Consider the following 11,320-nt stretch of genomic DNA (forward strand, 5'->3'; position numbering starts at 1 on the left):
AGCAGTTTACGTTTGTCCTTCATAGAGACTTTCTCTTAGCTTCCTTACCAAAATTATACGAAAGTGCTCAAGTCCTTCTTTCTTTTTTTTTTAATATTTATTTATTCATGAGACACAGAGAGAGAAAGAGAGAGAGAGAGAGAGAGAGTCATAGGCAGAGGGAGAAGCAGGCTCCATACAGAGAGCCAGACATGGGACTCCATCCCGATCCCATGGGACTGGATCCCGGGTCTCCAGGATCATGTTCTGAGCCACCCAGGCGTCCCCCGCTCCCCTCCCCCCCCTTTTTAAATGAGAAACAGAAAGAGAGGCAGATCAACCATACAGTGCCTTATAGAAGAGGTGACTGTCTTGAACATACATGTTGACTGTTTGGCTCCAACTCCAGCAGGATCAACGGGGACCACTTTAGCTGTCCAGGACACCTCTCACACTCTGGCAAGACATGGCCTGTCCAACTTGAGGGAAGTTGCCATTCCAACCCATTCAAATGTCCCCTCCCCCATGACAATGGACTGAGGAGCACAGAACCATGGTTGTTTCTGGCCTGCTTTGAGCTTAGGAACCAGGGCCTCAGGCCTCATTTCCCAGACAGCAACAGTCAGAGGCATGCTGGTTTTGGCTCCTAACTTCCTATAGGATGTGGCCACAGGCTGTCAAATTTAACAAGTGTATGGCCTCTGGCAAGATATGCAACTGTGATGTCCCTAAGAGGGGCTCTCAGTTGAGTTTTAAGAATGTCATTCTTCCTTTCGGTGAGTCCAGCAACTTGTGGATTATAGGGTAAATGAAACTGCCAATGTACGTCCTGCTTATGAGCCCAGCCCTGCACATCATGACCAGTAAAATGTATTTCCTATCCCTGTCTATCCTTTGAGGTTATCTATACATGACACTAAGTTGTTCTAGGCCATTGAGGTTGGCATTTTGATTAGCCCTTTTACAGGGGAAGACTTGTGTCAGCCCAGTGGCTGTATCAACACAAGTTAGGATGTACTGTTTTTCCTGACTCATGTAGAGGACCAATAGAATCAATTTGCCAGTCGAAAACTGGTTGGATCCCAAGGTGAATGCATGGTGTATGGAAACTTCCTAGGTCTCAGATGGTAGGAGATCAGGCAAGTTGCTGACGGCCACTAGGACTTCAGTACAGTCAAGTGGGATGCCAGCTCCCTTCAGTATGTTCCAGTCTACCCGAGCGCTGTGATGCCCACTGGGCTTATCAATCCCATGCAACCAATTCTGAACTTTGTTGGGGGTAAAGGCCCTGATCTTTGCTAAGGTGTCTGTCTCAGTGTTGTAAGGGGGCAAGGTAGGCCTATGCTCTGAGACATGGAAAACAGTAAATGAGGCAGTGGGGTCCTCTATCCTTTCTGATATATTTTCCCATGATTCTGTTCTCTATAATGGTTTCTGTAAAACTTTCTAGTTGTCCCTAGCCTATTGGGCCACCCAGGTTGTCAAAGCCTTGCAGATAGCCCAATTGACAATGCAAAGGGAAAGAGCCAAGGTTCATGTATACTTATACCATCCAGGCTGCCCTCAGTTCAGCCCAGTGGCTGCTTTGACTATTCCCAGTCTCAAACCAGATTGTATCAGTCTGGGGTTGGATTACTACTGCAGTCCAGTGACTAGAATTTTCTCTACTAATAGAGCCATCTATATACCAAGCATCTTTAGGAATAGGGTATATGCCTTCCTTTACTTGTGAGGGGGTCTCCATAGGAGGCTGGGGGGGGGACATTAAAGGTTTTATATTCTACTGGCCTAAAGATAGCATGTAATTCAGCTCCCAGTGGACTAGTGGAAAGAACACTCCATTTTTGTAAGTAAGCATCATAGAGGCTTGTGCTATGGCAATTGCCAGTCTTGCCAACAAACCATTTAACTACCCCTTTATAGGCGAACCAGTCCAGTCATTTACCAGAAGAGTGGTCATGAAGGGCTCTTATAGACTCAACACTTGTTCAGTAGGAGAATATCAGATCTCTGCCAGCATTGTGACCAAAAGCCCAATGGAGTTAACTTCCGCTGTTCCTGCCGGAATGCCTAATTCATCTAATCTGGTGTAGCAGCCACATCTAGGGTTCAGGGATACCAGGTAGAGGTGTCCTAAGGCCTGTTCTTTTACAACTAATATCTTAGTTTGGTCAAAGGTAGCTTGATGTTCTTTTACCCAATGCCAAGTCACTCCTTTTTTTTTTTTTTTTTAACCAAATGGTATAGAGAGTGCAGATACACGAAATGTAGTCCTAAAGGGAGACCACCCAGGAGGAAATGTTTGAGAATCAGAGTCATATCTCCAGGAGAGATCAAGAATATTATGCCTCAAGACTACCTAAGTGTGTTACTAAACAGAAAGAGAAAATGGAGAGGGTGCTATGCTCAAGAAGCCTTCAGGTCATGGACTGGTCATCATAGTGGGTTTGTCCAAGAGAGTGTTAGTCTAGTTTACACACTGGGTAAACACAGTTATTATTGGAGAAAGGTAAAAACAAGACCCTGGACATTCTGGCCATAAAAGTTGAACTTAGTAAGAGACTTCTAATTGATTGTATTTTGATTGTACTTGATTGTATTTTGCAGTGACCTTGGGAAAAGAAGAGAAAATGGTCACAGGGAGGATGAGAGAATGGATCTCAAGCATCATAGATAGATCAGAATCTTTGATGACAAATCCAACAATTTGAAGGCTTACTCCCCTTAGAAATGGCCTGGGAGATATGAATGAGGGTGTTCTTTCCAGGCCAATACCAAAGGAAAGGAAAGGAAAAGATGGAGAAAGTACTTCATGTTTAAAGTATCAAGCCGTGGGGCACCTGGGTGGCTTCAGCAGTTGAGCGTTTGCCTTTGGCTCAGGTCGTGATCCCTGGTCCTGGGATAGAGTCCTGCATCAGGCTCCCTGCAGGGAGCCTGCTTCTCCCTCTGCCTGTGTCTCTGCTTCTCTCTGTGGGTCTCTCATGAATAAATAAATAAAATCTTTAAAAACATAAAAATAAATAAATTGGAATCTGGGGAGGCTTCTTTAACCTGTTGATGAAAGACTTTAGCACAAGACATTAAAAACTTAAACAGTAGCCAGTCATATTAGCAAGAGATAATAAAGGGTCAGAAGAAAGTTGTATACCAGTAGACGTTGGTCTGCTGGTGACAATCTAATGTGGAATGAGTTTATGTTTCCCAAAAGGGATACCATGAGCAGTCAGCAAAATCAAAACCATACATACCATACATCAGGCAAGTCCGATTGTTTTGGCAAGTTTACAGGTTTTAAGTTTGAGGATCCCATTAGTTCTCTCAATCTTGCCTGAAGTTTGAGGAGAATAGGGACAAGGATAATTCCAAGAAGTTTGCAAGGTTTTCATTAAGGTTCATATGATTTGCCTGGTGAAGGTGGGTTCTATGATCACTTGAGACTGGGAAAGATATACCAAGTGGTAAACACATTTTCTAAGAATTTCTTTGCTGCCATGAGGACATCAGCCTGGCAGCAGGGGGAACTTTCAGCCTATCTGGAAAACCACATACAATAACATATTCATAACCCATAAGAAGTGGCAGGTTCAAAAGGTCCAGAAGGAGGTCTGAAGCCTCTGGAATAAAAATTTACAGGATTATGGACTATGTCCCAGGATTATTGCTGGTAGACTGTTTTTGCAAAGTTATGGAATTTTTCCCACCAATGTCTATTCACAATTTGAGTCACTTTGAATGGACTAGGGTAGGAGAAAGAATGCAAAAACCAAAAACCAAAAAATGGGGTTTGCCAGGGAGTTGGGAAGAACCAAGCTGGTGTCTTGGGTTTCCCATAGCCCTGACTGTTCATTTAATTTTGTTTTTAATTTCTTTTAAAGATTTTATTTATTCACGAGAGACACACAGAGAGAAAGAGGCAGAGACTCAGAGGGAGAAGCAGGCTCCATGCAAGGAGCCCAACATGGGACTCGATCCTTGGTCTCCAGGATCACACCCTGGGCTAAAGACAGCGCTAAACCGCTGAGCCACCCGGGCTGCCCCGTTCATTTAATTTACAACTATTGTTCATCCATTTGAATTTCTCTGATTTAGGAGCAGTGTTGCCACATTACAAAGACATCAAGAAGGCAAAAGTTGGGCAATGAGGGGCCATTTCTTGCAAGAGAATGGACTTATCCACATGTACCACAATCTTACAAGTACAATATAAAGAAGTCTTAGTATTACTTATTTGACAATACTTCCTATGGAATTGACATATCAAATAAGCCTAATTTAACATATACCTTCCATTTATTTACATTTCACACAAGTATTGTTTAGCAAACACTTTGAAATGCTGCATGTCAAAAAGACTTCATTTACAATTTGACTTTGAGAAGTTTGTAAAGAATATTTAAGAAAAGGTTTTAAAGTGCTTGTCTAAATAGGACCACAGATTATTATGAAACTTAAAAGTTAAAGAAACTGGGCAGCCCAGGTGGCTCAGCAGTTTAGTGCTGCCTTCGGCCGGCCAGCCGAGGGCCCGATCCTGGAGACCTGCGATTGAGCTTCACGTCAGGCTCCCTGCATGGAGCCTGCTCCTCCCTCTGCCTGTGTCTCTGCCTCTCTCTTTCTCTCTCTCTCTCTCTATCTCTCATGAATAAATAAATTTTTTAAAATCTTTTTTTTTAAAGATTGGGAAAAAGCTGGATTTCTTGAGTTGAAAATTGAGAAAACCATGAAAGAATAAGACCTATTAACCATCAGAAAGAAAGATGTGGCCAACTGCAAGCAGAACAAGGGGGTCTTGTCAAAGTACCAAAAACTTAAAAATGGAAAACGAAGAATTTAAGAAGAGATACAATGATGCTACATCCAAAGCTCTCCAGCTTGAGGAAGATACGGTGTCAGTGACACACAAAGCGACTGAAAAATAAATTGAATTAGACAGTTTAAAGGGCAAACTCAGGAAGGCAGAATATGAAAGAGAACAACCGGAATGTCAGTTGAAGATGGAGAAGAATGACAAGGAACTTTATAAGTACAGTTGAAGAATACTGAAACAGGAAATACCAAGTCCCTGTCAGAGATGGGGACTTTAAGGAATTTAGATGAGAATGAAGGTAGCATGACTACTAAGGAGCACCTGGCTAGCTCAGTCAGGGGAGTGTATGCCTCTTGAGCTTGGCATTGTAACTTTGAGCCCCATTGAAGTATAGAGATTCCTTAAATAAATAAACTTTTGGGGATCCCAGGGTGGCTCAGCAGTTTAGCGCCTGCCTGGGCACCTGCCTTTGGCTCACAGAGTAATCCTGAAGTCCTGGGATTGAGTCCCACATCAGGCTCCCTGCATGGAGTCTGCTTCTCTCTCTGCCTCTCTCTCTCTCTCTCTCTCTCTATCTCTCATGAATAAATAATTAAAGTATTTTTAAAAATAAATAAATAAACTTTTTTTTAAAAAAAGCATGAGGGCAGCCCAGGTGGCGCAGCGGTTTAGCGCCGCCTGCAGCCCAGGGCCTGATCTGGAGACCGTGGATCGAGTCCCACATCAGGCTCTCTGCATGGAGCCTGCTTCTCCCTCTGCCTGTGTCTCTGCCTCTCTCTCTCTCTCTCTCTGCATCTCTATGAATAAATAAATAAAATCTTTAAAAAAATAAAAATAAAAAATAAAAAAAGCATGATTACTCATTTCCAAGAAGAGATCAGAGCACTATTGTTCTGTTTGGCTGAAATGGAAAATCCACAAAGGGCTTTCTTGTTTCCAACCTCAAGTAAGGAAAAAAATATATTTTAAAAGGTTTTATTTATTTATTCATGAGAGACAGAGAGGCAGAGGGAGAAGCAAGCTCCATGCAGGGAGCCCGACGTGGGACTCGATCCCGGGCCCCCAGGATCACACCCTGGGCTGAAGGCAGGCGCCAAACTGCTGAGCCACCCAGGGATCCCAAAAAATATATATATTTTAAAAGGAGTAACTTCATAAAGCAGAGGGACAGGTTCAGGCAAATTGGCAAGAAGTTGTCTTTCTGGCCAAAAAACTTAGTGATGCTGTAAAACTGCAAGATAAAACAATGACAGATCTGCGTAGTGAGTGCACACTTGGAAAATGAGAAAGTAAAAAAAAGCAGTTAGCTGATGCAATGGCAGAAAAACTAAATGCTATGACAAAAAAAGACAAGGGAAAGACTGATACACTGAAATTCGAACTGAGAAGAGAGGTTGAAGATTTGAAGCTTTGCCTTCAGATGGCAGCAGATCATTATAAAGAAAAAAATCAAGGAATGCCAGAGCCTCCAAAAACAAATAAATAAACCTCCAGACCAATTAGCCAATAGCAACAGTGTCTTCACAAAGAAAATTGGGAATCAGCAAAAAAAGTGAGCGGTGCCTCAATAAAGACAGGCCCAGCTTCTGCGGGCTTTACTGTAGATAGAAAGCCGCCGCTATCTGCAGGGAGACAGATTCGAACATTGTAACAAAGGGGCAAATCTGTGATGTGACCAAAGAAATTGCTGACCAGACAGAAAAATATAACAAAGGTAAATGACTCTTGCAGAATGAGAAAACAAAATTCAATAAATACGCTGATGAACTTGGGAGCATGGAGCTGAACTACGGGAAAGAGCAAGGGAAGATCGCAGGAAATACAACTGAAGTAGAGGACGTTTACAAACTTCAACTGGCAGAGAAAGACAAAGACAAAAGTGGTCTAACTTCACATTTGGGAAACCTGTCCAGGGAGAAGGAACTTAAAAGGAGACTAGAAAATCAAGCAGAGAGGAAAAATGGAAGGTCAGAATTCCCGGGGTCCTCAGCAGATCTCAGAGCATCTCAACACCTGCTCCGAACAAACTGGTCCTGTTGCTGCTGTGCCAAATACACAGCCAGTTCTGCAGGATGGTAACCCGTCTGGAACACAGGGAACAGATGGTGGTTTTTACCCAGATGAACCCTGAAGGCCACCTGTGAAAGTACCTTCTTGGGGACTGGAAGATATGTCTGCAGCCAGTATCCAGGAAATCCTAGTGAGCCTGATGGTTTAGAAGACTCTGAGGATAGTAAAGAAGGTGAGAATGTACCCAGAGCTCCTGATCCTCCAAGTCAGCATTAGTGTGGGCACAGAACAGGCTTGTGCAAGACGCCTGGGTGGCTCAGTGGTTTAGCTCCTGCCCTCGGCCCACGGTGTGACCCCGGAGTGGGAGTGGGAGTCCCAGGATCAAGTCCCACTTTGGGCTCCCTGCATGGAGCCTGCTTCTCCCTCTGCCTATGTCTCTGCCTCTCTGTCTTTCATGAATAAATAAACAAAATCTTAAAAAAACCCAACAGGCTTTTGCTTTGATTCCAGCTTTGACCTTCAGGAGAAGTGCCCCCTCTGTGAATTAATGTTCTCTCTCACCTAGGATCAGAGTGAATTGGAAGAAGATGTTGAAAGTCACTGGAAGGTGTGCCCCACATACAGGGAGCAGTTCCCTCCTAACTATGACCAGCGGGGCTTTGAAAGGCCCGTGCAGACCCATTTTGCTTTAAATTTTGACTAGTTACTTTTTGTCATGAGTTAGTAATATAGGTTAGCAATTTTTAAAAATCACCTCAAATAGACCACCATAGGGACAATAAGGTATCACTTCCATGCACCCTCTACCACACTTTTCTGAACAAGAGCTACTTTTGAGTTTGGTGTGACTAGGGTCAGGGTCAGTCATTGGCTTATCACTAAACATAGCTGTAATCTTTGTTAATCCTACCAGTTTAAGAAGTTTTTCTGTGTTTGTATCCTTATTTACTCCCCAGTTTGCAAAACCACGTGAATAAAGGAAATGGATTTTTTTTTTTTTTATTTTTTTTATTTTTTTTTTTTTTAATTTTTATTTATTTGATAGTCACACACACACAGAGAGAGAGAGAGAGGCAGAGACACAGGCAGAGGGAGAAGCAGGCTCCATGCACCGGGAGCCCGACGTGGGATTCGATCCCGGGTCTCCAGGATCGCGCCCTGGGCCAAAGGCAGGCGCCAAACCACTGCGCCACCCAGGGATCCCAAGGAAATGGATTATTTCAATGTTACACACTGAAAAAGTACATATGTAGAGTATATTATTTAGCAGAATATTTACAAGGTTTTTTAAAATTTATTTATTTATGAGAGACACAGAGAGAGGCAGAGGGAGAAGCAGGCTCCACTTGGGGAGCCTGACGTGGGACTCACTCGATCCCATGTCTCCAGGATCATGCCCTGGGCTGAAGGCAGGTGCTAAACCGCTGAGCCACGCAGGCTGCCCTAATATTTACAAGTTTTTGTTCACCTTCTTGATTGAGAATAACTAAATATTATGTACTAAAAGTAATTTATCATAACTTTTTAAATTGTGTAAAGAAAATGTACACATTCTGTTATCAAAAGCATACCCAAAATTCCAAGAAAACTGTCCTTTTTAAAAGAGAGAAAAACCAAATTCTAATTTTGCGCCAGGTTACTTTTGATATTAAAATTCATTTTTAAGTAAATTAATTTAAATCTTAGCCAGTTTGACCACACAATAAAATTGTTTTTCAAAGATTCCTCTTCTGAGGCATCTGGGTGGCTCAGCAGTTGAGCATCTGCCCTTGGCTCAGGTCTGGATCTGGGATCCTGGGACTGAGTCCCACATCAGGCTCCCCACAGGGAACCTGCTTCTCCTTCTGCCTACATCTCTGCCTCTCTGTGTCTCTAATAAATAAATTAATAAAATCTTTAAAACAAAAGAAAAAACAAAGATTTCTTTTCTATAATCTTTCTCCAATATTCTTTTCTACATTCCAATTTTGTTGTGTTTTGCTTCTTTAAACAATCAGCCTTACTTTAAGACAAAATTACCTTCTTTTCCCTCAAGAAAAAATGCACTTGCATTCTTTACATCTTTTTTTACTGAGAATACTGGCATATGAAGATGCTTCCCTTATTATTTTCAGGAGGTTTAATTACATATTATTTAGAATTCTTAACCCTTTGGAACCTTAATTTTTAATGAAAACTACTAAGAAGTAATTGATGTAACTGAGTGTTACATCGGCATTCTTCAAATTTGCAAATCTATAAATATATTTCATAACTTTTTTTTTTTTTTAGAGAGACGAGGGAAACAGAGGGAGAGGGAGAGACAGATTTTTAAGCAGGTTCCACGCCCACCACAGAACCCAATGTTCAGCTACACCTCACAACCTTGAGATCACGTCCTGAGTTGAGATCAAGAGTTGGATGCTTAACTGACTGAGCCACCCAGGAGCCCCTACATTACATAATTCCTAGAAGCATATGCCTTTTTCAATTTTCCCATAGAGGATTAACACAGCCAAATGCCTTTTATTATGAAAACTTGACAGATAAAACTGGGCCTGCATAAATGTGAGGTGTAAATGTGAGAGTGCGAATCTGCCTATCCTGCCTCCTCAGAGGGAATAATGTCATAGTGTCCCTCAGCATAGTGTCATCAATGTAATGCCAAAATGGCATCTTTCCCATTGTAAGGTATTTAATTCCTACAAAACTTGATAGCAGAGATTATGTGCAATCACAGGACTATTTAAACCTCCCATTGGGAACTGAGTAAATGTATACTGAGTCTCTTCAAAAGTGAAAGAAAATTGGGCCTGGGATTCCCACACAGTGGGGACAAAATAGAACATACTAGCTAGGTCAATGACTGCAGAGGATGTTGTTTGCGCCTGTTTCATGTCCTCAGTCAGTTCTATAATATTAGGAATTGGAGCCTTAATCGGGGAACTGGAGCAGTGGGGTTTGGATAGAGAGTCAATGGTGAGGAGTCATGCATTAGTGGGTGGCTTAAATACTGGCCAAACGGGGCGACTGAAAAGGGAGCTTTTGGGCTAATGACTCTTGTCTGAAGCATATCTTTAATGACCAGGCATAGGCCTTCAGTGTTCTGTTTAAGGCATTGTAAAGAGTGTTCACCATCTTGACTGGAGAAGAGGAATCACAGACATCCATTTGGCAGTCCCACTAGGAAGTAAAAGAGCTTGGGCTATTTATTTCATGTGGCATGGCATCCTGTTAATGCATCCATGCCTACAGTAAGGAAACAAAGAACCAGGGGGGCCACTGTCAGAGGAGGCCATTTGAAGTGAATGGTTCCAAAGGTTACATCCCAATGGGGCTATACATCTTTGATTATCATATCAGAAATGCCCTATAAGTAGAAGGACTTTCCCTTTGGGAATTGAGAGGGATTTCCTGGAATGACAGTGACTTGGGCCTTCTAATAGGGGAAAAAAGACAGATTTTTTTTTTTTTAAGATTTCATTTATTTATTCATGAGAGACACACACACACACACACACAGAGAGAGGCAGAGACACAGGCAGAGGGAGAAGCAGGCTCCATGCACCGGGAGCCGACGTGGGATTCGATCCCGGGTCTCCAGGATCGCGCCCTGGGCCAAAGGCAGGCGCTAAACCGCTGCGCCACCCAGGGATCCCCTCCTTCTTTTCTTTTCTAAGATTTTATTTATTTGTTCATGAGAGACCCACAGAGAGAGGCAGAGACACAGGCAGAGGGAGAAACAGGCGCCCCTTGGGGAGCCTGATGCGGGACTCCATCCCAGGAGCGAGACCTGAGATAAGGCAGATGCTCAATCCCTGAGCCACCCAGGCACCCAGAGACCATATTTCAAGTGCTCTGAAGAACTGCTCCGGAGCATGTTCGCTGTTGCAGATTAGATTTACGAAGAGCGCAAAGGGATAGTGGTACTTGCAAGCCGTTATATTAATATACTGTTATATTTTTAGAGGAACCTATTTTGGGAGCTTTTGTTTTTTAGAAATTTTTGTATACTGATAAAGAGAATGCACTGCTTTGTCTTGGAGAGATTTGGGATTCTCTTTCTCTTTCTTTTAGATACAACAACTTCAGTGAGGTGGCTATTGCAAAATTAAATCCTGATTTCACACGACCGAAAGTAGAAAGAAGTCGCTTTTCTCTTCTCTCTCTCACTTCATTTTTTAGAAGTCCTTTTTCCATCGGGGATACCGCCTTGTTGAATGTGAGAAAAAATAAACAAGTTCATATGATACTGATTTTTTGAAATTTTTTTGTTTTTCATGTGATTTTTTTTTTGACATTGACAGAAATTTCACAAGTTCAAGAGTATACAACAACCACTAGAGAGGTGGAAATTACACGATTTAATCACGATTTCACAGAACTGGCTGGGAAAAAGACGTGTTTTTTTTTTTTTTTCCATCTCTCTCTCTCCTTTATAATTTTTTAGTTATAATTATTTTTTGCTGAAAGTCGTTTTTCCGCAGTGTATACCAACTTCTTGAATGTTTGAAGGAAATACACGATTTTATATGATTTTTTAAATGA

The 11,320-nt window shown here is 42.2% G+C and overlaps 1 pseudogene; it reads left to right on the forward strand.

The window, feature by feature from the left end:
* Window positions 1-640: 640 nt before the first annotated feature.
* On the forward strand, window positions 641-7,496 carry LOC144311739 (tax1-binding protein 1 homolog; annotated as a pseudogene).
* Window positions 7,497-11,320: the final 3,824 nt, after the last annotated feature.

The sequence above is a fragment of the Canis aureus genome, chromosome 4 (assembly GCF_053574225.1).
Source record: "Canis aureus isolate CA01 chromosome 4, VMU_Caureus_v.1.0, whole genome shotgun sequence".
In the NCBI taxonomy this organism is placed as follows: domain Eukaryota; kingdom Metazoa; phylum Chordata; class Mammalia; order Carnivora; family Canidae; genus Canis; species Canis aureus.